This window comes from Pseudorca crassidens, chromosome 1 (genome assembly GCF_039906515.1).
Source record: "Pseudorca crassidens isolate mPseCra1 chromosome 1, mPseCra1.hap1, whole genome shotgun sequence".
In the NCBI taxonomy this organism is placed as follows: Eukaryota; Metazoa; Chordata; class Mammalia; order Artiodactyla; family Delphinidae; genus Pseudorca; species Pseudorca crassidens.
In genome coordinates, this window is record NC_090296.1 from 88515396 (window position 1) to 88542887 (window position 27492).

Consider the following 27492-nt stretch of genomic DNA (forward strand, 5'->3'; position numbering starts at 1 on the left):
AATGAAAATTAGAATTAAGGGAACCTCAGTATTGGATGGTGACATCTCAGCCCCCTTCTGTAACTCAGCTCTGAGAACGCTGGCAACCAGGCTTGCTCCATGCCCTCCTTGACCCCACAGGCAATTGGATAATTCCTCAGTGGGAAAACTTTCCACCCCAAGAGGGGAAAACCCTGCAGTCCTAATACGATCATCCTGCACTGACCAGCCCGGCCTCCTACCCTGCCTCACCCCTGCTGTTGGTCTCATTGCTCTTCATGGACAGCCAAGGCTCACCCTCAGACAATCCAAGAAAGGCCCAGCATGAAAGACAGACACCAAAAGGAACTCAGAGGACATTGAAGCAATGAAGCTGGCAGGGAAACTTGTTTTAAAAAATTCTATTTTCTGTCCTTGTTGATATCCTTGTCCCCCCAAAGAAAGAAGGCTTTAAAAAGGAGCTTTCAGAAGAAAAAAGACTCATAAATTGAAGATACTATAGTAGAAGTGAAAAATTCAACAGAAATGAAGGAAAATCAGGTGAGGAGACCCCTGAGAACTGAAACCATCTGTACCCACACAGCTTATTGTTTGCATTTACAAGACTTACTATTCCACTCATCTCAAGTGTAACTTTATTATTACAGGGAACTGTTTCACAAGGCAATGACAGATGTAAATAATTTTGTTTATTCTGGGACTGTCCTTCCCCCAAACCCATTTAAATGCTGAGCTTACCAATAGATAGCATCAAGGAACAGTTGACTCCCCTAGGCTCTTTGAATCTGCGTCTCAAAATCCTTCCTTGCCGGGACCACCAACACTAAACTGTTATTCTTGTCCAATCCTAATAAGCCCTAGCATTGAAAGACCTGCCCTAAACCAGGTTGCAAAACCTCAGAAGTAACTAAGCTTTGCCCTCCCCCCTCCAAGAGGCTAAGTCTCTGTCAAGTTAGTGCTGTCCCTTCTTTCAGTAAGAATAAACTCAGCTTTATTTTTTTAATTTTTTATTTTATTTTTTAAATTTTTGGCTGCGTTGGGTCTTCGTTGCTGTGCGCAGGCTTTCTCTAGTTGCATCAAGTGGGGGCTACTCTTCGTTGCGGTGCGCAGGCTTCTCATTGCGGTGGCTTCTCGTTGCGGAGCACAGGCTCTAGTCACACAGGCTTCAGTAGGTGTGGCACGTGGACTCAGTAGTTGTGGCTCGCGGGCTCTAGAGCTCAGGCTCAGTAGTTGTGGCGCACGGGCTTAGTTGCTCCATGACATGTGGGATCTTCCCGGACCAGGGCTCAAACCTGTGTCTCCTGCATTGGCAGGCGGATTCTTAAGCACTGCGCCACCAGGGAAGTCCCTCAGCTTTGTTTTGCCAAAGGTGGTTTTGGAGATACTTTGGTGGAGCCAGAAATATCGTCTCTAAAAAAGTAGTACAAAAAAAGAGAGGAGGAACATGGGAGAAAAAGGATAAGAAAGTTAAAAGCCAATTCAGGAGACCTAACATCCAAATTATAAGAATTCCCAAAAGAGAAAATGGGGAGAAAAATATCAATGAAATAATTCAAGAAAATGCCCTAGAACTGAAGGACATATGTTTCCAGTATAGAAGCCATGATGGATAAAAGGAGACTCATACCAAGGTTAAAATCATTGTTAAATTTCAGAAAATTTGAGACAATTAGTAGGCAGAGGGAAAAGTTCTTGGTTGCCTGTAGATTAACATTATTGCCCCCAGATGGCAGTAATGCCTCAAAAGGTCTAAGATTGTTTTGTTTTGTTTTGTTTTCTTCATAAAATGTCATCTCTTTCCAAAGCATTAGAAAGAGGCAGGCTCTGTCTGGATTCTTTCAGAGCTCACTCTGATTTTTTTCCTAAAAGACTTGCTAAAAGGTCACCATACAATGAAGGAAGGAAGTAAAAAGACATTTCTCTTTGAGGAATGGCTCATGTGGCTCTGAGGGAAAAAAGACTTAAGAGAATGTACTCTGAACCTTACTTGTCTGTGTGGACAGGAGGACTTCTATCATTCATTTATTCTCTCAAGTCTTATTGATGCCTACTGTGTGCCAGGTACTGTGCTAGGCACCAGGAATACCCCAGTAAAAAAAAATCAGAAGGAGTCTTTGTCTTCACGGAGCTTACTTTCTGAGAGGAGAAATATCCAATACACAAGTTAAATCACATATGTATCTGAGGAATTTGATAGAGGACAGGGTAGAAGCAAGCACACCAGCTTGGAAGCTAATGCAGTTGTCCGGGTGGGAGATATGCATGACTTGGGTTACAGTACTGGTAGGGGAGAGAGAAGTAAGCAAATTCAAGATGTATTGGAGGGTAGAGTTGACAGGACTTGGTCATGGTCTGGACTCATTGTCTAGAGCAGATGCGTTAACGTGTCCAGATAGAGCAAGTGGCTGGGTGGGTGGGTTGCCATTTTCTCAGGTGCAGAAAGCATGGAGAGAAAGAGGTTTTGGAGGAGGGGATGGTGGTTAGAATCAAGAATTCAGTGAGGAATATTAATTAAGTTAGTCTTTCTCCCCAGGCATGAGGTTCTGGTAGATCACTGATCCAGGCTAAGATGAGGTTTGCTTTGATTACTGCCCAAACAGGATGGCTTGGTCTGGCATATTTGTTTTAAATTGGCTCACAGTTAGCGTTCATTAAGTTAAAAATTGCTTTAACTCAGCCTCCCACGGAGCAAGAGCAAAATCAGCTGAAATTTGCAGTGTTTTTTTCCTGAGGTCTGCATTTGAGAGTTAAAGGGCATGCCAGAGCACCTTTCACATTTTGTTTTTTTGTACTCTGTTCAGGAATGGCACACAATCTCAAAGGCAAGAAACTTCTAGAAAATGCAAGACCAGTTGTGTTGGTGGATCCTTGCGTTAGTATTTACAGGTAAGATCCTGAGTGTGATTCTGAGATGTCAGAGATGAAAACGTCTTCTGTTGACTCTGAGGATAGAGACCTTTGCCTTATTTTGTCCCCAATGTAGTACCTGATACAAATGTACTCAGTAAATATGTATTGAATTGAAGCCACTCCATCTGGATTTTTTCCAAGCCTCCAGACCCAAGTTAAAGTCTCCATAGAACTTGAAGTAGCTCATATTACCTGTTTCCCAAAAAGCTGTTACATGGGAGGAGGTGCCTCTCCAGACTCATCATGGCTTAGGACCACATCACCGGGTGTGTTAGGAAAAGACACACCTCCTTCCTTGTTCCTATAACCCCCCTCCATGGGAATATTTTGCCATCATCAACACAGTGTTAAGACAGAATTTTAAAATCAACTTAGCCCTGAACATCTGTGTCATCATTTGTGACCTGGAGGTTGAGTAGTTCTGTACTGTGCCCATAGTCAACAGTTAGTTACCTCAGTCACCTTCTTTGATTCCCTCCTTGCATTCTCTTTACACCTTTGGATTGTGCTTTTCTGAGGGTAAGAATTGTATATTTTATTTTTATATTTTTATTTTTAATTAATTTTTTTGGAGTGTAGTTGATTTACAATGTTGTGTTATTTTCTGCTGTATGGCGAAGTGAATCAGTTATACATCTATCCACTCTTTTCTATATTCTATTCCCATATGGGTAGAATCGTATCTTTTTAAACTTTATGCTTTCATACAATTTAGAACAGTGCTTTGTAGACCTGTGGGTGTGAAGGAGTGGCTTAGGAGAGCTTTAGCTTCCCCCCACCAATTTGCATAAAACCCATAGCTGCCCTCCAGAATCAGAATTCATATGTAAGAAGAAAAAAGTTTGTAAATTATAAATAAGAGCATCTTTAGAAAACACGTTATTTTTATTGTTGTGTAATATGCATTCGAAGTAAAAACGGTGTGCTAACTACCCAGAAGCAGCCCTCAGTTAATACAAGTCCTCCAGTCTTCCCTTCCAGCCAGATAGCTACCCCTGTTTCCCAGCTAAAAAATCTGACACTCCCACTGCTCAAGAGATTTATTAACAGCTGTTGTTTAAGAGAGGGAGCCAATGCCTGGCAGAACATTCCCCTGTGAGCTGTCTCTCTCTCTGGGCTTTTCTTCTCCCTCTCCCATTAGGTTATGTTGTTTTTGTGCTGTGGACTGTATTCTGGATTTTCAGGAGTCCTTATTTATCTGTATATGTGTGATTCTTGTTTTCCTGATCCAAAGCTTTTTATGTAATACACTTTTGGGGGAAGTGACATGTCTAAAGTCCTGTGAAAACTCCCCTTGAATGTCTGCCTGAAATGGTAAGGAAAAAGTTCCACTGTTTCTGGAAGGCAGACTTTGTTATAAGTTCATTGAAAGCAATGCAGATGTGGGATATTTAAACAAAGTGAAATTCTGGGAAGCTTTTTGTGTAGCAGATTTGGGGAGGGTAGTCTGGAAACATCATACTTACAGTTACACCTCAACCTAAATAATAAAATGTGTAAAGTAGTTTTCCTATATATTATTTTCTCCCAATTCAGAAGACTATTCCAAGGCTCAAGTTTTTCTCATAAAAATGATAACTGCTCCATAGACAGTATAATCAGTCAAAAAAACAAAATGAGAGGTTTAAATATTGAAAAGGAGGTGGCAAAATTATCATTAGTTGCAGATGACATTATAACGTACCTGGAAAACCTAAGGGAATCAACTTAAAAGTTACTAGAAATAATAGGAACATCCAATAAGGTAGCCATAACAAAATAAATGTACAAAAATCAATAATAGTCTTATATTCCAACCAAAACCATCTCAAAACTATCATAGGTAAAATTATAACTTATATTCCAACCAAAACCATCTCAAAACTATCATAGGTAAAATTATAATCACAAACCAAAACTATAATAACAGCAAACTCCTAACAGGAAGTATGCATGACCTAGATGAAGAAAAATATAAAACTTAATAGAGGATATAAAAAGGCTTGGTGAGAAAACTCCATACTATAAATATATCCATTTCCCTTGCATTAATCTGTAGATTTAATGAAATCTCAACAAAAACTATAACTGATTTCTTTTTTTGGACTGTGACTTGATTTTCAGTTTCACTGAAAGAGTGACTGTGAAATTGATCAGCCAAAAAAAAAAAAAGTGTTGTATGGGAAGACTTAGCTCTGGTAGCCAACCTATAAGACAGAGACCCCAGTGATCACTGTCTGCCTCTTGGCTTTCACACCCTTGTGTAGTCCCCTCCTATATTGTACCAGGGTAGGGCTGCCAGATAAAATATAGAATTCTCAGTTAAATTTGAACTTCAGACAAACAATGCATAATTTTTAAATGTTGCACAGGGCATACGTACATTGGCATACCTTATTTTATTGTGCTTTGCCTTATTGTACTTCACAGATACTGTGTTTTTTACAAATTAAAGGTTTGTGATAACACTGTGTTGAGCAGTCCTGTTGGTGCCAGTTTTCCAAGAGCATTTGCTCATATTGTGTCTCTGTGTCACATTTTGGTAATTCTCACAGTATTTCAAACTTTTCCATTTTTATTATACCTGTTATGGTGATCTGTGATCAGTGATCTTTGATGTTACTATTATAATTGTTTTGGGGCACCACAAGCTGCACTTATATAAGATGACAAACTTAGTTGATAAATGTGTGTGTTCTGACTGCTCTACCCCATCTCTCTCTCTGTCTCCTTGGGCCTCCCATTCCCTGAGACACAACAATATTGAAATTAGGCCAATCGATAACCCTACAATGGCCTCTGAGTGTTCAAGTGAAAGGAAGAGTTGCACATCTCTCACTTTAAATCATAGGCTGGAAATGATTGAGCTTAGTGAGGAAGGCAGTCAAAAGCCCAGATAGACTTGAAAGCTAGGCCTCTTGCACCAAACAGTGAGCTAAGTTATGAATGCAAAGGAAAAGTTCTTGAAGGAAATTAAAAGTGTTACTGTAGTGAATACACAAATGATAAGAAAGCAAAACAGCCTAACTGATGATAGGGAGAAAGTTTTATTGGTCCAGATAGAAGATCAAACCAGCCACAACATTCCCTTCAGCCAAAGCCTAATCCAGAGCAAGGTCCTAATGCTGTTCAATTCTGTGAAGGCTAAGAGAGGAAGCTACAGAAGAAAAGTTTGAAGCCAGTCAAGGTTGGTTCATGAGGTTTAAGGAAAGCTGTCTCCATAACATAAAAGTGCAAGGTGAAGCAGCAAGGGCTGATGTGGAAGCTGCAGCAAGTTATCCAGAAGACCTAGCTAAGATAATTAATGAAGGTGGCTACACTAAGCAACAGAGTTCAGTGTAGATGAAACAGCTTTATATTGGAAGAAGATGCCCTCTATGACTTTCATAGCTAGAGAGGAGAAATCAATATCTGGCTTCAAAGATTCAAAGGACAAGCTGATTCTCTTGTTAGGGGCTAATGCAGCTGGTGACTTTAAGTTAAAGCCAATACTCATTTACCATTCTGAAAATCCCAGGGCCCTTAAGAATTATGCTAAATCTACTCTGCCTGTGCTGTGTAAATGGAACAACAAAGCCTGGATGACATCACATCAGTTGACCACATGGTTTACTGAATATTTTGAGCCCACTGTTGAGACCTACTGCTCAGAAAAAAAGATTCATTTCAAAATATTACTCTTATTGACAATGGACCCAGTCACCCAAGAGCTCTGATGGAGATGTACAATGAGATTCATGTGTTTTTTTTTGTTTTTTGTTTTGGCTGCGCTGAGTGGCATGTGGGATCTTAGTTCCCTGACCAGGGATCAAACCCGTGCCCACTGTATTGGGAGCTCTGAGTCTTAACCACTGGACCACGAGGGAAGTCCCTCATGTTGTTTTCATGCCTGCTAGCATAACATCCATTCTGCTGCCCGTGGATCAAGGAGTAATTAACAGTTTCAAATCTTATTATTTAAGAAACACATTTTGTAAGGTTGTAGCTGCCATAGATAGTGATTCCTCTGATGGATCTGGGTAAACTAAATAGAAAGCTTTCTGGAAAGGATTCACCATTCTGGATGCCATTAAGAACATTTGTGGAGACACTGTTTTGGGAAAGATCACCAGGTGTTCTCCTTACTAGCTGCAAGTAATAAATCAATCTTTCCTTCTCCCGAAAGGAAAAAAAAAAAAAAAGAACTTTCATGATTCATGGGAAGAGGTCAATATATCAGTATCCATAGGAGTTTGGAAGAAGTTGATTCCAACCCTCATGGATGACTTTGAGGAGTTTAAGGCTTCAGCAGATGTGGTAGCAAGAAATAGCAAGAGAACTAGAATTAGAAGTGGAGCCTGAAGATGTGACTGAATTGCTGCCATCTCATGATAAAACTTGAGAGGATGAAGAGTTGTTTCTTATGGATGAACAAAGAAAGTGATTTCTTGAGATGAAATCTACTCCTGGTAAAGATGCTGTGAAGATTGTTGAAATGACCACAGAGGATTTAGAATGCAGTAAGTCCCCTAAGTACGAACCTTCAAGTTGTGAACTTTCAAAGATGCGAACGTGAATTTGCATGTCCAATCATGTAAGTAAGTTCACGTGTCTGGCGTACATTGTCATGTGCATGCATCCTCTACAAGTGGTTGTGCTTTTGTGTACTTTACAGTACTGTATAGAGTACAGTAGTACAATATCTTTATTTCAAGCCCAGGTTGTCCGGAAACAAGCGTAAAAGCAGTGGTGATGTAGCTGGTACTGCTAAGAAACATCAAGCGATAACGATGTAAACAAACTGAAAATAATTGAGAGAGTGGAGAGAGGCAAAAAGATGGTAGCTGCCACTCATTACTATAACATGAATCGTTCCACCATTGGCACAGTTCTAAAGAAGAAGGACAAGATCATGGAAACATGTGAAGTCTGCTGTGCCGATGATGTTGACAATAATACTGAAGAAGTGTGGACAAGTGACGGAGGAGATGGAGAAGCTTCTCAGTGTGTGGATGCAGGATCAGCATCAGCATTGAGTCCTGCTCAGCTTAATGCTGATTCAAGAGAAAGCTAAAAGCCTTTATGAAGACTTGAAGAAGAAGCACAGCAAATAATCAGAGAGCGCATCTTTTCATGCCAGCCGTGGCAGGTTTCATTGGTTCAAGGCTAGAGCCAGCCTTCACAATGTAAAGGTAAATGGCGAGAAACTGGGGAGGTCAAGATGGAGGAGTAGGAGGACGTGGAGTTTGCATCTCCTCACAACTAGGGCACCTACCAGGTGCTGGTGGGGGACCTTGGACACCTAAGGGGACGGGAGGAACCCCCGAGCGACTGGGTAGGATGTGGGAGGGGAGAAGTGGGGAGGAGAAGTGGAGGCGGGACAGGACCTGTGCCCCTGAAGGGCGGCTGTGGGAGGGGAAGGGTTCCCACGCTTGGGAGGGGCCCACCCACAGTGAGATCAGTGGAAATGGAAAGAGACCCCTGAGGGATAGGAGGGAATGGGCCAGCATTTCCCCCACCCATTTGGGCCCCAGGGAGCCTGCTGAGGTCCTGATCTGCGCTCTGAAGCCCCCTCTGGCCGCACCCCATGCCAAAGCCCTGCTTCCACCAAAGCCCTGCCCCACATGGCCAAGGCATTTTCTGGCTTTTTTTTTTTTTTTTTTTTTGCTGTTGTGGTTCTGTTTTACCTTGCTGTTGTTTCACTTATATTTTTATTTTTTCTAATAAATTTTTTTATTTTTCTTATTTTATTTTATTTTTAATTCTTTGTTATTGTTCTGCCCCCCCACCTTTTGTTTTGGTCAAACCAAGCAGCTTGCAGGCTCCCAGACTGGGGGTTGGGCCTGAGCTCCTGTGGTGGGAGTCCAAACCACTGGACTAACAGAGAACTTCAAACCCCAGGGAATATTAATCAGGGTGAGGTCTCCTGGAGGTCCTTATCTTGGAACCAAGACCTGGCTCTACCCAACTGCCTGCAAACCCCAATGCTGGACACCTGAGGCCAAACAGTTGCTAAGACAGGAACACAGCCCCACCCATCAAAAAAAAAAATGAAGTGACAAAAATGTATGTTACAGATGAAGGAGCAAGGTAAAAACCTAGAAGACCAAATAAATGAAGAGGAAATAGGCAACCTACCTGAAAAAGAATTCAGAGTAATGATAGTAAATGTGATCCAAAATCTCAGAAATAGAATGGAGGCATGGATCGAGAAAATACAAGAAATGTTTAACAAGGGCCTAGAAGAACTAAAGAACAAATAGTGATGAACAATGCAATAACGGAAATGAAAAATACTCTAGAAGGAATCAATAACAGAATAACTGAGACAGAACAACGAATAAGTGAGCTGGAAGATAGAATGGTGGAAATAACTGCTGAGGAGCAGAATGAAGAAAAAAGAATGGAAAGAATTGAGGACAGTCTCAGACACCTCTGGGACAACATTAAATGCACCAACACTCGAATTATAGGGGTCCCAGAAGAAGAAGAGAAAGAGAAACGGTCTGAAAAAATATTTGAAGAGATTATAGTCGAAAACTTCCCTAACATGGGAAAGGAAATAGCCACCCAAGTCCAGGAATCACAGAGAGTCCCATACAGGATAAACCCTAGGAGAAACACACCAAGACACACATATTAATCAAACTAACAAAAATTAAATTCAAAGAAAAAAATTAAAAGCAGCAAGGGAAAAGCAACAAATAACATACAAGGGAATCCCCATAGGTTATTGCTGATTTTTCAACAGAAACTCTGCAGGCTAGAAGGGAGTGGCAGGATATATTTAAAGTGATGAAAGGGAAAAACCTACAACCAAGGTTACTCTACCCAGCAAGGATCTCATTCAGATTCGATGGAGAAATCAAAGCTTTACAGACAAGCAAAAGCTAAGAGAATTCAGCACCACCAAACCAGCTTTGTAGCAAATGCTAAAGGAACTTCTCTAAGCAGGAAACACAAGAGAAGAAAAAGGCAGGGACTTCCCTGGTGGTCCAGTTATTAAGAAACCGCCTTCCAATGCAGGGGATGCAGGTTTGGGCCCTGGTTGGGGAACTAAGATCCCACATGCTGCAGAGCAACTAAGCCAGCATACTTTGGAGCCTGCTCACCACAACTAGAGAGAAGCCTGCACACTGCAATGAAGAGCCTACGTGCCGCAACTGAAGACCCAATGCAGCCAGATAAATAAAATAAATAAATAAATATATATAGAGATAGATAATATTAAAAAAAGACCCACAAAAACAAACTCAAAACAAGAAAGTGGTAATAGGAACATACATATCAATAATTACCTTGAATGTAAATGGATTGAATGCTCCCACCAAAAGACACAGACTGGCTGAATGGATACAAAAACAAGACCCATATATATACTGTCTACAAGAGACCCACTTCAGACCTAGGGGCACATACAGACTGAAAGTGAGGGGAAGGAAAAAGATATTCCATGCAAATGGAAATCAAAAGAAAGCTGGAGTAGCAATACTCATATCAGATAAAATAGACTTTAAAATAAAGACTGTTACAAGAGATAAGGAAGGACACCACATAATGATCTTGGGTTAATCAAGGGATCAACCCAAGAAAAAGATATAACAATTATAAATATTTATGCACTCAACATAGGAGCACTTCAATACATAAGGCAAATGCTAACAGCCATAAAAGGGGAAATTGACAGTAACACAATAATAGTGGGGAACTTTAACACCCCACTTACACCAATGGACAGATCATCCAGACAGAAAATAAATAAGGAAACACAAACTTTAAATGACACAATAGACCAGATAGATTTAACTGATATTTACAGGACATTCCACCCAAAAGCAGCAGAATACAGTTTCTTCTAAAGTGCTCACAGAGCATTCTCCAGGATAGATCACATCTTGGGTCACAAATCAAGCCTTGGAAAATTTAAGAAAACTGAAATTGTATCAAGCATCTTTTCTGACCACAGTGCTATGAGATTAGAAATCAATTACAGGGGGAAAAAACCCTGTAAAAAACACAAATACATGGAGTATAAACAGTGCGCTGCTAAATAACCAAGAGATCACTGAAGAAATCAAAGAGGAAATAAAGAAAAGTGCATAGAAACACACATGAAAATGAAAACTCGATGACCCAAAATCTATGGGGTGCAGTAAAAGTAGTTCTAAGAGGGAAGTTTATAGCAATTCAATCTCACCTCAAGAAACAAGAAAAATCTCAAATAAACAATCTAACCTTACACCTAAAGGAACTAGAGAAAGAAGAACAAACAAAACCCAAATTTAGCAGAAGGAAAGAAATCATAAAGATCAGAGCAGAAATAAATGAAATAGAAACAAAGAAAACAATAGCAAAGATCAATAAAACTGAAAGCTGGTTCTTTGAGAAGATAAACAAAATTGATAAACCATTAGCCAGACTCATCAAGAAAAAAATGGAGAGGACTCAAATCAATAAAGTTAGAAATGGAAAAGGAGAAGTTACAAAGACACTGCAGAAATACAAGGCATCCTAAGAGACTACTAGAAGCAAATCTATGCCAATAAAATGGACAACCTGGAAGAAATGGACAAATTCTTAGAAAGGTATAACCTTCCAAGACTGAACCAGGAAGGAATAGAAAATATGAACAGACCAATCACAAGTAATGAAACTGACACTATAATTAAAAATCTTCCAACAAACAAAAGTCCAGGACCAGATGGCTTCACAGGTAAATTCTATCAAACATTTAGAGAAGAGCTAACACCCATCCTTCTCAAACTCTTCCAAAAAAATTGCAGAGGAAGGAACACTCCCAAACTTATTCTATGAGGCCACCGTCACCCTGACACCAAAACCAAAGATACTACATAAAAAGAGAATTACAGACCAATATCACTGATGAATATAGACGCAAAAATCCTCAACAAAATACTAGCACACAGAATCCAACAACATATTAAAAGGATCATACACCATGATCAAGTGGGATTTATCCCAGCGATGTAAGGATTCTTCAATATATGCAAATCAATCAATGTGATACACCATATTAACAAATTGAAGAATAAAAACCATATGATCATCTTGATAGATGCAGAAAAAGCTTCTGACAAAATTCAACACCCATTTATGATAAAAACTCTCCAGAAAGTGGGATAGAGGGAACCTACCTCAACATAATAAAGGCCATATACGACAAACACACAGCAAACATCATTCTCAATGGTGAAAAACTGAAAGCATTTCCTCTAAGATCAGGAACAAGACAAGGATGTCCACTCTCACCACCATTATTCAACATAGTTTTGGAAGTCCTAGCCATGGCAATCAGAGAAGAAAAAGAAATAAAAGGAATACAAATCTGAAAAGAAGAAGTAAAAGTGTCACTGTTTGCAGATGACATGATACTATACATAGAGAATCCTAAGGATGCCACCAGAAAACTACTAGCACTAATCAATGAATTTGGTAAAGTTGCAGGGTACAAAATTAATGCACAGAAATCTCTTGCATTCCTATACACTAATGATGAAAAATCTGAAAGAGAAATTAAGGAAGCACTCTCATTTACCATTGCAACAAAAAGAATAAAACACCTAGGAATAAACCTACCTAGGGAGACAAAAGACCTGTATGCAGAAAACTATAAGACATTGATGAAAGAAATTAAAGATGATACCAACAGATGGAGAGATATACCATGTTCTCGGATTGGAAGAGTCAATATTGTGAAAATGACTATACTACCCAAAGCAATCTACAGATTCAATGCCATCCCTATCAAATTGCCAATGGCGTTTTTTACAGAACTAGAACAAAAAATCTGAAAATTTGTATGGGGACACAAAAGACCCTGAAGAGCCAAAGCAGTCTTGAGGGGAAAAAAACGGAGCTGGAGGAGTCAGGCTCCTGGACTTCAGACTATACTACAAAGCTACAGTAATCAAGACAACATGGTACTGGCACAAAAACAGAAATATAGATCAATGGAACAGGATAGAAAGCCCAGAGATAAACCCATGCATCTATGGTCACCTAATCTATGACAAAGGAGGCAAGGATATACAATGGAGAAAAGACAGTCTCTTCAATAAGTGGTGCTGGGAAAACTGGACAGCTACATGTAAAAGAATGAAATTAGAACACTCCCTAACACCATACACAAAAATAAACTCAAAATGCGTTAAAGACGTAAATGTAAGACCAGACACTCTAAAACTCTTAGAGGAAAACATAGGAAGAACACTCTTTGACATAAATCACAGCAAGATCTTTTTTGACCCACCTCCTAGAGTAATGGAAATAAAAACAAAACTAAACAAATGGGACCTAATGAAACTTAAAACGTTTTGCACAGCAAAGGAAACTAGAAACAAGATGAAAAGACAACCCTCAGAATGGGAGAAAATATTTGCAAACAAATCAATGGACAAAGGATTAATCTCCAAAATATATTATCAGCTCATGCAGTTCAATATCAAAAAAACAAACAACCCAATCCAAAAATGGGCAGAAGAACTAAATAGACATTTCTCCAAAGAAGACATACAGATGGCCAGGAAGCACATGAAAAACTGCTCAGCATCACTAATTATTAGAGAAATGCAAATCAAAACTACAATGAGGCATCACCTCACACTGGTCAGAATGGCCATCATCAAAAATCTACCAACAGTAAATGCTGGAGAGGGTGTGGAGAAAAGGGAGCCCTCTTGCACTGTTTGTGGGAATGTAAATTGATACAGCCCCTAGGGAGAACAGTATGGAGGTTCCTTGAAAAACTAAAAATAGAATTACCATATGACCCAGCAATCCCACTACTGGGCATATACCCAGAGAACACCATAATTCAAAAAGACACATGCACCCCAGTGTTCATCGCAGCACTATTTACAATAGCCAGCTCATGGAAGCAACCTAAATGCCCATTGACAGATGAATGGATAGAGAAGGTGTGGCACGTATATACAATGGAATATTACTCAGCCATAAAAAGGAATGAAATTGGGTCATTTGTAGAGATGTGGATGGACCTAGAATCTGTCATACAGAGTGAAGTAAGTCAGAAGGAGAAAAACAAATATCGTATGTTACTGCGTATACGTGGGATCTAGAAAAATAGTACAGATGAACCTATTTCCAGGGCAGGAATAGAGATGCAGATGTAGAGAAAGGACGTGTGGACACAGGGCGGGAAGGAGAGGGTGAGATGAATTGGGAGATTAGGTTTGACATAAATACACTACTGTGTGTAAAATAGATAGCTAGTGGGAACCTGGTATAAAGCACAGGGAGCTCAGTTTGGTGCTCTGTGATGACCTAGCTGGGTGGGATGGGGGTGGGGATTGGAGGGAGGTCCAAGAGGGAGGGGATATATGTATACATATAGCTGATTCACTTCGTTATACAGAAGAAACTAACACAACATTGTAAAGCAATCTTACTCCAAAAAAAAAAAAAAAAAGTATGTGGTGAAGTAGCGAATGCAGGTATGGTAGCTGCCCAGGAATTTCCTGAAACACTTTGCGAAATTATTGATGAAGGCACAGGTTTTCATTGTGGATGAGTCAGGATTGTACTGGAAGAGGATGCCAGACCAAAGTTATATCAGTAAGGAGGAAAAGTGGTTGCCAGGCTATAAAACAGCAAAGGATAGGCTAACTCTGTTGTTTGGTGGCAATGCTTCTGGTGATATGAAGCTGAAACCTCTCTTAGTTTATCATTCAGAGAACCCAAGAGCCCTTAAAAACATAGCCAAGGGCTCTCTTCCTGTTGTGTGGAAGAGTAACCCCAAAGCCTGGGTTACACAGGCCATTTTCCAGCACTGGTTTTTCCACCACTTTATCCCAGAGGTAGAGGAATATTGCTTGGAGAATGATGTCCCATTCAACATTCTTTTGCTGCTCAACAGTGCTCTGGGCTACCCCCATTCATGGATGACTTTCATCCCAACGTCAAAGTAGTGCATCTGCCATCGAATACTGTGTCATTCATCCAACCTATGGACCAGGGAGTTACAGTGACTTTCAGGAAATATTATTTACATAATACTTTTCGTCAGGCGGTAACGGCAAGTGACGAATCAGAAACAACCTTGTGACAATTTTGGAAGGACTATAACATCTACAAGGCCATAAAAACCATTGATTTTGCTTGGTGTGAGGTTATGGCCGTCACCGTGAATGGGGTTTGGAAGAACCTTTGTTCATGATTTTCGTGTATTTGAGAAGGTGGATGAGGAGTCCAAAGAGCTCTTCAGCAACTTAGTGACCCTCAGAGAGAAGGTGGAGCTAGATCTGCAAGAGGACGACTTCATTGAACTCCTGGCTGTGCAACACGAAGAGCATACTAGTGAAGATCTGATGGAATTGGAGGCCCAGAGAAAGGACGAAGAGAGACAACAGGAAGAAGAAGTAACTGAAGAACCGAAGAGATTCATGACGCAGGAAATATCAAGGGGATTTTCTTTATTTGAGGAGGCACTGTTAGTTTTTGAGGCACAGGACCCGAACATAGAATGGTACATGAAGGTTGCAGCGGCCGTTCAGAATGCAATCCAGTGCTACCGTGTCATTTCTGACAAGAAAAAAAAGCTACTACTCAGACGTCACTGGATCGTTCTTTCAAGAGGATAGATAGAATTGAATCCAGCGAGCAACCAGAACCTGTGCTGACAGTGTCGGGCGTGAGTGAAATTGCATCTTGCCCTCCGTCTCCTATTGCTGGTGATCCCACCACCTCTCCCTCCTCCAGTCAGTAACTCTTCTCGCCTGTTCACTCCATGCCAGCCCCTGTATGCCAGCTGTTGTACTATACTACTGTACTTTTCAAGGTACTGTACTGTAAGATTAAAAATGTCTTCTTTATTTTTCGTGTTTTTTTTTTATGTATTATTTGTGTGAAAAGTATTATAAACCTATTACAGTCCAGTACTGTGTAGCCAATTGTGTTAGTTGGGTATCTAGGCTAACTTTGTTGGACTTAACGAACAAATTGGACTTACGAACGCACTCTCGGAACAGAACTCATTCGTATGTAGGGGACTTACTGTATTACATAAAGTTAGTTGATAAAGCAGTGCCAGGGTTTAAGAGGATTGACTCTAATTTTGAAAGAAGTTCTATGGGTAAAATGCTATCCAACCGTATTTTTAAATTAAGGTATGTGCATTGTTTTTTCAGACATAATGCTATTGCTCACTTACTAGACTACATTATAGTGTAAACATAACTTATACGTGCACTAGGAAACCGAAAAATTCATGTGACTCACTTTATTGTGATATACTAAATTTTGATGTTTATCTGAAAATTATATTTAACTGAGAATGCTATACTTTTTAAAATCTGGAACACTATTAATTTACAGATTAATTGGTCTGTGTGACCCGTAACATATGACAGAGGTAAGGATATGTCAGCTTCAAGATTAGGTTATAAAAGACAGGCTTCTGCCTTGGACATCCCCCCATCCCCTGGTCTCTCACCCTGGAGGATACAAGCTGCCATATTGTGAGCAGCCCTGTGGAAAGACCTATGTGGCAAGGAACTAAAACCTCTGGCCAGCATCAAGTGAGGAACCAATCCCTGTCCACAACAACAATGTGGGTGACCTTAGAAGTGGCTCCTTCAGCCCAGTCAAGCCTTGAGATGACTTCAGCCCCATCCTACACCTGGATAGCCACCTTGTGAGACTGAGGCAGAACCACCCATCTAAGCTGCCCCCAGATTCCTTACAATTGTGTGAGGTAATGTTGTTTTATGATGCTGAATTTCAGGGGTTACTTGTTATGCAACAATAGATAACTAATACACTGACCCAATTGGATATTTAATCATGAAGCTATAATGCTTGAAACAATTTGGTATGTTATGCCAAGAAATCTACACTTCAGTGGAATAGTATTGGGAGTCTAAAAATAGAATGTGTATATGGGAATTTTGTAAATGATACAGGCATTATTTCAAATCAATGTGGAAAAGATTAATTAGTAAATAAATTATGTTAGGATAGTTGCCTAGCCATTTAGAACCTTGCCAAAAATCAGGATGATCTCCTGTCTCTGGACAAGGCTTTTAAATGAAATGAAATGGAAATTTTAGGATATTAAAAAAGCAAAAAGCATTCAAACATTTTAAAAATTTTCCCTTTATTCTCTAAGACATTTCTAAGCAAAATTTTTGTCTTATTTGCATTGCATTTAGTCTCCTGACAAAGATGAGACTATCTCAAATATTTGTGTAGTCCAGGGCCACCCAAGCTGACATGGCTTGCGTGCTCCTAGAGCTGGACAGTGCTTGCTGGACAACCTACAGCCCAACTTCCCGCGCAGTATTGAGTGACAGCTTCAAGGAAGAGGGCAATGGGTCTGATCCCTTTAATACCTCCACCAAGCAAATACTGTGCGCGTTTGGTGACAGTGTATACTTAACTCTTATTCCTCACTTGCGGCAGTTTCAACATGGACATTCACACAACTTTGTAGCCTCATTCAAAGTACTAAGGGGCAAGTCTCTCTCAACTTTCTAATAGAAACATTAAATAGCAAGTGAGCATTAACAAAGAAAGATGTATGACTTCTCATGGACATTCTGCGAAACTGCATGTACTTTTTCCTTATTGATATATATGTATTTACTTTCTTAGAAAGGTCACACAAATCCTGGTAAAAATTACTTCATGATCATAATTTGTTAACTTCATCTTCTTTCCAGAAGAAAAATGAAAAAAATATATACATCATAGTGTTAGAGACTTTGGCTAGTATTTCCCATAACACTAATTTTCTAAAAAAATTTAAATATAGGGTTTTTTTAAAAAATACAGGAAAGCACAAAATGACCCATTACCCACAAAATGGCCCACTACCCAGATAACCAATTGACATTAAAAAAGTAAGGCATGAAAGGAAATTCAAATATTCCAACAACCTTTTAGAAAAACAAGGGTACTACAGTTAATATATACTTGGTGATACAATGAATCCCAATTATAGAAAATGTGTGTGGTAGAGAATATTATCTTTAAACTGATGAATTACGTTTTCTTTCCAACTTTTTTCCTTTGTATATTTTTTACATAGTTGATATGTAAAATGTATATACATTTTTGTAGCCTGTTTTTTTTACTTAATATTATCATATAAACATTACCTTAATGTTGTTAAAATTAATTATATTCTTAATGTAATTTATTTAATTAAATAAAACTTACTTTAAGCATTCCATTGTAACTAGTTAGCCATTTTCCCATTGTTGACACTTAAGTTATTTTCAGTGTTTGCTTTTATAATTAAGGATTTTACAGATATCATTGTGCATACAGTTTTGTTGACTTTCAGATTATGTCCCCATGATAAAATACAGAAGTGAAATTCTTAAGGGTCTTGCTACAACACAATATAAAGATGGCTATAGAAAATATAGGACTAAACTAGCGATACCTCAACTGAATTTGGGGCCCAACAATTCAGAGTTTTTCTGTTAACATAAATACAGGCAAGCAAAGAAAATAAATATTTAAGAGATTATTTATCAGACTCTTCTGGAATCTACTTTGTTCTAGACACTGTGCTAAGTTCTGTAGAGACTATGAAGATCAATAAATAAAATTCCTTCTCTTAAGCTTACTATGACTATATTTACTAATATATTATTATAATGTAATAATGTATTATAACACACAGCCCATTATTCTAATTTAGTTTCATCTTGGTGTCTAAAGTTCTTCAGGGTCATATTCCCATTTTTCTGTATGCTTTGGGCCTTTAAGCTACTTTAATATTGGCCTAAGCAAGATGTTTGGAAAGTGAAAAGTAATATAATTCATGTCAAATTACAAATGAATCGTTTGGGGTAGATATGGTTTTATATAACAGAAAGGCATAAATTACTATGGATTTTGCTTCTAATAAATTAACAAAAGGTAAACTGCATCAGGATTTTAGTGAACTCTGTACAAAAAAATTCTCACTTCGGGCTTCCCTGGTGGTGCAGTGGTTGGGTGTCCGCCTGCCGATGCAGGGGACATGGGTTCGTGCCCTGGTCTGGGAAGATCCCACATGCCACGGAGCGGCTGGGCCCGTGAGCCATGGCCGCTGAGCCTGCGCGTCCGGAGCCTGTGCTCCACAACGGGAGAGGCCACAACAGTGAGAGGCCCGCGAACCGAAAAAAAACAAAAAAACAAAACAACCTCACTTCAGTCACACTATAAAGGAAATGATATTAGGCAAGAGTTGTGGTGTGGAAGATGATATCCTAAAAATGACTTGAACTTCATGGTAAAAACATAGTCTTCCCATTCAACACAAAGGAGAATTATACGTTCTAATGCTGAAGAGTTCAGAGTGAGGCATTTATGGAATTATGAGTAGGCCATATCAATATGGCATGATATTGTCACACCCATCAGCTGCTGGCTTATCCATCCCTAATATTTCCAGGCCTTGAGCCAATGTATTCATTTAATCCAAATACCAACATTACCAGATAATGGTTCTGATTTTTTTTAATTAATTAATTCATTCATTCATTCATTTGGCTGCGTTGGGTCTTCATTGCTGTGCGTGGGCTTTCTCTAGTTGTAGCGAGCGGGGGCTACTCTTTGTTGCAGTGTGCAGGCTTCTCATTGCAGTGGCTTCTCTTGTTGTGGAGCACGGGCTCTAGGCCCGTGGGCTTCAGTAGTTATGGCACGCGGGCTTCAGTAGTTGTGGCACGCAGGCTCAGTAGTTGTGGCTCATGGGCTCTAGAGCGCAGGCTCAGTAGTTGTGGCACACGGGCTTAGTTGCTCCGCGGCACGTGGGATCTGCCCGGGCCAGGGCTTGAACCTGTGTCCCCTGCATTGGCAGGCGAATTCCTAACCACTGTGTCACCAGGGAAGTCCCAATAGTTCTGATTTGATGTAGGAGATATTCCTCTGCTAAGGAAGGTCCCATGATCCTTACAGGATGACAAAAGGCATAAAGAGGAAAAAAGAGAAAAGTTTTGAGTTTTTTTCCTATCGTCAGCACCTAGTTGAGTAGGACCAGATTATTTTGATTTTCCGCATGATTCTTAGGTTCATCCAATGAAACGTGATGTACCTAGCAGTTTTTCCACAATTTCGGGTGCCCAATATTCCTGTTGTGGTAGTTTTTTTCATTCTCCAAAGAGTTACTTAGGTCTACTTTTTAAAAAGCAGATTAAACGTGGGTAAAAAGAACATAATTTAGCTAGTAGTTCTTAACCTTTTTTGTGTCATGGAATCCTTTTAGAATCTGATTTTTAAAAAACCATGAAAATGCACATACATGAAAATGTTACAAAGTTTCATAGAGTTCAAGGACTGCCTTGATCTATGGATGTCACAGGAGTCCATGGTCCCCTGTTGAGAACCCTCATCTAGAGGTTAGAGAGATTGTGTATTAACTATATAGCTCTTCGCCCCCCACCCCCCACCCAGATTTTCCTGAACAGTACCATAGTTGGTTCTAGATTTGTCTTTGGAGACCTACTGATTGAAGAAATATGCTTTTCAGGTATGATCATTTCTAATAGACTCATAACTAGTTTCTCTGCCTTCAGTGAGGCCACTGAGTTTTACAAAAGAGAAAAGAAATGTGCTTAGATATTTGGGGTGCTCTTTATCACATAAACTCTGTTAAAATCACTCTATGAGGGACTTCTCTGGTGGTCCAGTGGCTAAGACTCTGTGCTCCCAATGCAGGGGGCCCGGGTTTGATCCCTGGTCAGGGAACTAGATCCCACGTGCTGCAACTAAGAGTTCACATGCTACAACTAAAAGACCCCACACGCAGCAACAAAGATTGTGTGGCAACTAAGACCCAGCTGAGCCAAATAAGTAAATAAATAAATATTTTTTAAAAATCACTCTGTGAATTAGTTAAATTTTTAAAAACTAGACTTTATTTTTTTAGAGCAGTTTCAGATTCACAGCAAAATTGAGCAGAAAAGGCAAGATTTACCATATTCTTCCTTCCTGCCCACCCACAGCCTCCTCCACTATCAACATCCCCCCACCAGAGTGGTACATTTGTTACAATCATTGAACGTCATTGACGTATAATAATCACCCATAGTCCACAGCGTGCATTAGCTTTCCCTTTTAGTGTTGTACGTTATATGGGTTTGACAAATGTATAATGACGTGTATCCACCATTATAGCATTACGGAGTATTGTCACTGCACTAAGTCTTTTGTACTCCACCTCTTGGTCCCTCCTTCCACCCTAACCCCTGGCAATCACTGATCTTTTTACTATCTCCATAGTTTTGCCTTTTCCAGAATGTCATGTTGTTGGAATCATAGAGTATGTAGCTTTTACAGATTGGCTTCTTTTACTTAGTAACATGTACTTAAGTTTCCTCTGTGTCTTTTCATGGCTTTTCATAGCTCATTTCTTTTTAACACTGAATAATATTCCATCGTCTGAATGTACCACAGATTGGGACTTCCCTGGCGGCCCAGTGGTTAAGACTCCACGCTTCCAATGAAGGGGGTGCGGGTTTAATCCCTGGTCAGGGAACAAAGATCCCACATGCCATGTGGCGTGGCCAAAAATAAATAACTAAAATGTACCATAGTTTATTGATTTGCCTGCTGAAGGACATTTGGTTGCTCCAACTTTTGGCAACTATGAATATAGCTGCTATAAACATCTGTGTGCATGTTTTTATGTACATATAAGTGTTTAAACTCTTTTGAGTAAGTACCAGGGAGTGTGATTGTTGGATTATATGGTAAGAGGATGTGTTAATTAACTAGATGGGGAATCCTTTCACAAAGTATACGTGTAATCAAATCACCACAGTGTATACTTTTTAAGTATGGTACAATTTTATATGTCAATTATACTTCAATATCAAGCTGATTTTTTTAAGTATTTTTTTTTAAGTTTTGTAAGTAACTGTCAAACTGTCTTCCAAAGCAGCTGTACCATTTTGCAATGTATGAGAGTTCCTGTTGCTCTACGTATTTGTCAGCATTTAGTGTTGTCAGTTTTCTGGATTTTGGCCATTCTGGTAGTTGTGGCAATCTCACTGTTGTTTTAATTTGCATATCCCTGAAGACATATATTGTGATGGCATCTTTTCATATGCTTATTTTCCTTCTGTACATCTTTTTTGATGAGGTGTCTGTTAAGGTCTTTGGCCCATTTTTCAGTTGGGTTATTTGTTTTCTTATTGTTGCGTTTTAAGGGTTCTTTGTATATTTTGGACAATAGTCCTTTATCAGATGTGTCTTTTGCAAATATGTCTGTCTGTGGCTTGTCTTCTCATTCTTTTGACATTGTCTTCCACAGAGCAGAAGTTTTTAATCTTAATGAAGTCTAGGTTATCAATTATCTCTTTCATGGATCATGCCTTTGGTGTATCTAAAAAGTTACCCCTATATCTAAGGTCAACTAGGATTTTCGCCTGTGTTATCTTCTAGGAGTTTTATATTTTTGCATTTACATTTAGGCCTGTGATCCATTTTGATTTAGTTTTGGTGAAAGGTACAAGGTTTGTGTCTAGATTCCTTTTTTTTTTTTTTTGCATGTGTATGTCCAGTTGTTCCAGTACCATTTGTTGAGAAGACTATCTTTGCTCTATTATATTACCTTTGCTCCTTCATTGAAGATCAGTTGACTGTATTTATGTGGGTCAGTTTCTGGGCTCTGTACTCTGTTCCCTTGATCTATTTCTTTATTCTTATGCCAATACCACTCTGTTTTGATTACTGTAGCTTTATAGTAAATCCTGAAGTCTGGTGGTATCAGTCTTCCAGTTTTGTTCTTCTCCTTCAATGTTGTGTTGGCTATTCTGGGTCTTTGGCCTCTTTATAGAAACTTTAGAATCAGTTTGTCAACATCTACAAAAATAACTTTCTGGGATTTTTATTGTGATTGTGTTGAATCTATAGAGCAAGTTGGAAAGAACTGATATCTTGACAATATTGAGTCTTCCTGTCTGTGAACATGGAATATCTCTCCATTTATTTAGCTCTTCTCTGATTTTGTTCATCAGAGTTCTGTATTTTTCCTCATATAGACCTTGCATATATTTTGTTAGATTTATACCTCAGTATTAGATTTTTTAAGTGCTAATGTAAATGATAGTGTGTTTTTCATTTTAGATTCCACTTCTTCATTGCTGGTACATAAGAAAATGATTGGCTTTTGTATATTAACTTTGTATCCTGCAACCTTGCTATAATTGCTTATTAGTTCCAGGATTTTTTTGGTTGATTCTTTCACATTTTCTACACAGACAATTACCTTCTCACCATTAAGTATTTTAGCTGTATTCTGTAAGTGTTCTTTATGAAGTTGAGGATATTTCCCTCTTTTCCTAGTTTTCTGATAGATTTTATTAGGAATGGGTGTTGGATTTTGTCAAATGTTTTTCCTGCATTTATTGATATGATCATGTGATTTTCTTTAGCCTGTTGATGTGATGGATTACATTAGTTGATTTTGGGGTTTTTTTTTTTTTTTTTTTTTGTGGTACGCGGGCCTCTCACTGCTGTGGCCCCTCCCGCTGTGGAGAACAGGCTCCGGACGTACAGGCCCAGCGGCCACAGCCCACAGGCCCAGCCACTCCACGGTATGTGGGACCCTCCCGGACCGGGGCTCGAACCCACGTCCCCCGCATTAGCAGGCGGACTCTCAACCACTGTGCCACCAGGGAAGCCCTACATTAGTTGATTTTTGAATGTTGAACCAATCTGGCATACCTGGGATAAATCCCACTTGGTCATGGTGTATAATACTTTTTATACATTATTGGACTTGGTTTGCTAATATTTTGCTAAATATTTTTGCATTTATGTTCATGAGAGAGATCAGTCTGTTTCTTCCTTTTCTTGTAATGTCTTTGTCTAGTTTTGATATCATGGTAATTCTGGCCTCATAAAATCAGTTAGGAAGTATTTCCTCTGCTTCTGTCTTCTGAAAGAGATTATAGAGAATTGGTGTAATTTTTTCCATATTCAAAGTTTGGAAGAATTCACCAGCAAACTCATCTAGGCACAATGTTTTCAAAATGAAATTTTAAAACAAATTTATTGAAAAGCCAAATCCATATTTTATTTATATTGAAATAAGCTTATTTCATTGAAATAAGATGAAATAAAAATTCATTTAGATTAAAATAAAATTTATTCTCCTCACTAAAGACAATAGCCATATATACAGTCATTCCTAAATGAACCACAAAACATTTATTTTTGCAAGTTTTCCAGCTCAAGATGAAGTAAGTGTAGTCAGAGAAAAAGCAGAAGAAAACAGTAAATCAGTTGTACCCATTGCCTCTAATTCTGTCTTGAGCGTGATGCAGAAGTGTTTAACATATACCTGATAAAAAGGTTATGATAAAAGAAGGTGTAGGCTCCACAAAGTAACGTAGATGGCAGCAACCAGATGTGGAACAACAGTGGTAGGCTCTTCATCTGAACTTCAATTGTAACTTGTTCCTTTAGGTTCACTTGATAAAGACAAAACTACACGGTTTAACCAGCTCACAGTTTCTCTCTCTCTCTCTGGTAATTCCCTTCACTGTACATTACAAATGTTTAACAATATACTTAAACCTTCAACTAGTCAAAGGCCAGTTGTGAGATTCGTTGTAATATTTTATAAAATGTATTCCTTCGTCCCCCACCTCCCCAAAATTTATTCCTTCAAAGAACTGATAACTCAGTACAGTTGGGTCCACAGTGATAATAGATGCTATGTTTGAAATGACTTTGAACAATTCCAGAGTGCCGGTACCAGAGATCATGCAGAAATGAAATGTGGCGCTTTCAGTACTATCTTCTGGAAGACCAGATAAGTTTTCAAAGTGTGAGCGTTAAAACGGTGGTTGTTTTTTTTTGTTTTTTGTTTTTTTTAACATCTTTATTGGGGTATAATTGCTTACGGTGGTTGTTTAAACAGGTAGATAGATTATCAATGGCTAATGTATTCAGTCAGAGCCCTGTAGGCAAAGATATTCAAAGATTAAGGTGCCTACGTGCACCTTACAGCTTTTCCTTCAAATATTAAATATAGGAGAAAACCTATTTTTAAACATTCTTTTAGGTATTTTGATAGTTTATGAATTATCTGTAGGAAGCATAGTTGTATAGTTTGATATATGTGTCTACCATGAAATCCAGGTCATGTTTTATATAAAAATTCATTTTAAGCAAAACCAAGTTACTTGAGCTTAGGTCTGTCAAAGTGTTCCTCAGGTGTGCTTTGAGATGCTTTCCTCCATTTTCCTGGGGCTCATTCTCAACCTCCATCACAGGAAGAATGCAAAGGCCCTTCAGCAATGCATAAACATTAGGAAAACACTTGAGGCCAGGCAGGTGGAGGGCTTCATAAGGGGTGGATGGAAGCTCTACCTCTGTCCTTCTGTGTTTCTGCTTGATTCTCCAATTGTGGAGCTGGGCTGAGAGTGTGTCAGGGTTCGCTAAGTCACTTGTGTACACGTCAGCATGCTATTCCTCTGATGTGTTGAATTTGAGCTGTGACCGATGGTACCAGAGATAAGCATTTACACGCTTTGGGGTGTTGTTCTGAGTATATACAGTTGGTACTTGAACAACTTGGGGGTTAGGGGCACCAACACTGCCTGCAGTCGATCTGCACAATCAGCTCTCCCTAACCACAGTTCCTTCCTATCCATGGATTTGCCCAACTGTGGATCACGTAGTACTGTGGTATTTATTGTTGCAAAAATCCCGTATAAGTGGGCCTGTGCAGTTCAAACCTGTGTTGTTCAGGGGTCAGCTGTATCTTTAAGTTCCCGAGTAACTCCACTGTTGGAACACTTAGGGATTCTTCAGAGTAAGTCTCAGAGGTTAATTGAGATTCCGGGTTACCTTGCTGAACTCTGTGGAATTTCCCAGGGAGTTTCATTTGAATATCAGGTTTGGTTATCAAACTTATGGCTTCCTCAAACCGAAATCCATGGTAAGTTTTAATATTTTCCATCACCTCGTTAGTGAATGCAACGCTGCAGTCATTCTACTGACTGCAAAGAAAACATCAAAGATTTGCCCCTGGAGATTTTCTCCAAAGACTCTTGAAAAAGATAGGACTTTTTAAAGAGGTTAAGATAGGACACTTTAAAGGACAACAGTGACAAAAATGAAATAAAAATCTGTTGGTACACTGCAGAGGACAAATGCTCACCCAGCTAGATGGTTATTCCATCTAAACATAAAGTAAGTGCTTGCAGGAGACCTATTTAAATTTCAAAAGCATCATTCTTGTCTGTCCACTGAGAATGATAAATTTCCTTCAGGTCATTACCCTTTTCATTATTCTGAGAAGAGACAGAAATTACACTGTCAAGTTCTAAAAGAGTCATGGTAATTGATGGATAAAAGAACAACCTTCCTCAATTGTTCCCAATGCAACAGGTATGCCCCTAACAGGCACTGATTTTGCCAACCACATATGTAAGGCACAGGAAGAACAGAGTGTGTAGACATCTTAGGGATACTTCCCTACGAGTCTTAAAGCAACAACTTTCATTTTTGAAGAAAATCTACTGGATACAATGTCTGCCTGGCCATGACAGTGCTCCATATTTAGTCCCTACTTCTCAGTTACCCCAGTGTGAAATTACACAACCAGAATTTCTGTATCAACTTGTTGAGGAAGGAAGCCTACAAATTCTTCTCTTGAGTATGAAATTCCTCAGCAAACCTCATCAGGACGGTCTGGTGTTCTTCCCCAGCTCTGTTCACAAATCATCATAATCACGAGTCCCTCACTTTCCTGAGGGTTTCTTCCTGAATGAGGCTCTCACGGATCTCTAGGAGCTGATTCTGCTGTTTGCCAACAGTATGTTAACTGGTGTTGTCTCAAAGTGCCTTCTCAGGACCTGGTCACCAGAATCTGTCTTGGACTTCTGCAATGCTTGAGAGTTATCAGAAGTTAAGAGAATTTATGGGAGTTCATCAGCCTCATGTCCATCCAGAGGTAGGTTTTGTTTTACATAAGAATTGAAATTTCAATACAAACTACTATGTATAAAATAAATAGTAAACAAGGACATACTGTACAGCACAGGGAAATATAGCCATTATGTTGTAATAACTTTAAATGGAGTATACTCTATAAAAGTATTGAACCACTATGTTGTACACCTGAAACTAATATAATATTGTAAATCAACTATACTTAAATCTAAAAAAAAAAAGTTCTTTTAAGGAAATTTCAAATAAAGGTTTTTTAGGTATTGTTTCCATTCTCTTCAAGAGTTAAAGATAAGGGGCTTCCCTGGTGGCGCAGTGGTTGAGAGTCCGCCTGCCGACTCAGCAAACAGTGGCCTGATGCCTAATCCATCCTGCCACCTGACTATGTAAAGAAAGTGTTATTGGAACATAGCCATGTCCGTTCATTTATGTATCTTCTGTGTCTGCTTTCGTGCTCTGACGCAGAGTTGAGTAGTTGAGGAGCAGGGATTGAACCCATGCCCCCTGCATTGGGAGCGCAGAGTCTTAACCACTGAACCAGCAGGAAAGTCCCTCTTTTTTCTTTTTAAACTTGCTTGTGTCAGCTCCTGTGGATAAATATTTGGCTGGTAATTCTTTCAAAGTAAGGTTAGAGAGGTTAATCCATGTTCACGGAGTTAAATATCAGAGATAAGGAGACCTTTAGTCCTCCCCCACCCCCCAAAAAAG

General features: G+C 39.2%; 1 long non-coding RNA gene and 1 pseudogene across 1 annotated transcript in view; one reads left to right on the forward strand and one right to left on the reverse strand.

The window, feature by feature from the left end:
- LOC137228817 (uncharacterized) overlaps positions 1-27492 on the forward strand; it is a 45313-nt gene that overhangs the window by 7745 nt on the left and 10076 nt on the right. The window contains exon 2 of the long non-coding RNA XR_010945369.1: positions 2781-2865. This is a non-coding gene — a long non-coding RNA (uncharacterized lncRNA). The remainder of the gene's footprint in view (positions 1-2780; positions 2866-27492) is intronic.
- Positions 24846-26798, reverse strand: LOC137206981 (52 kDa repressor of the inhibitor of the protein kinase-like; annotated as a pseudogene).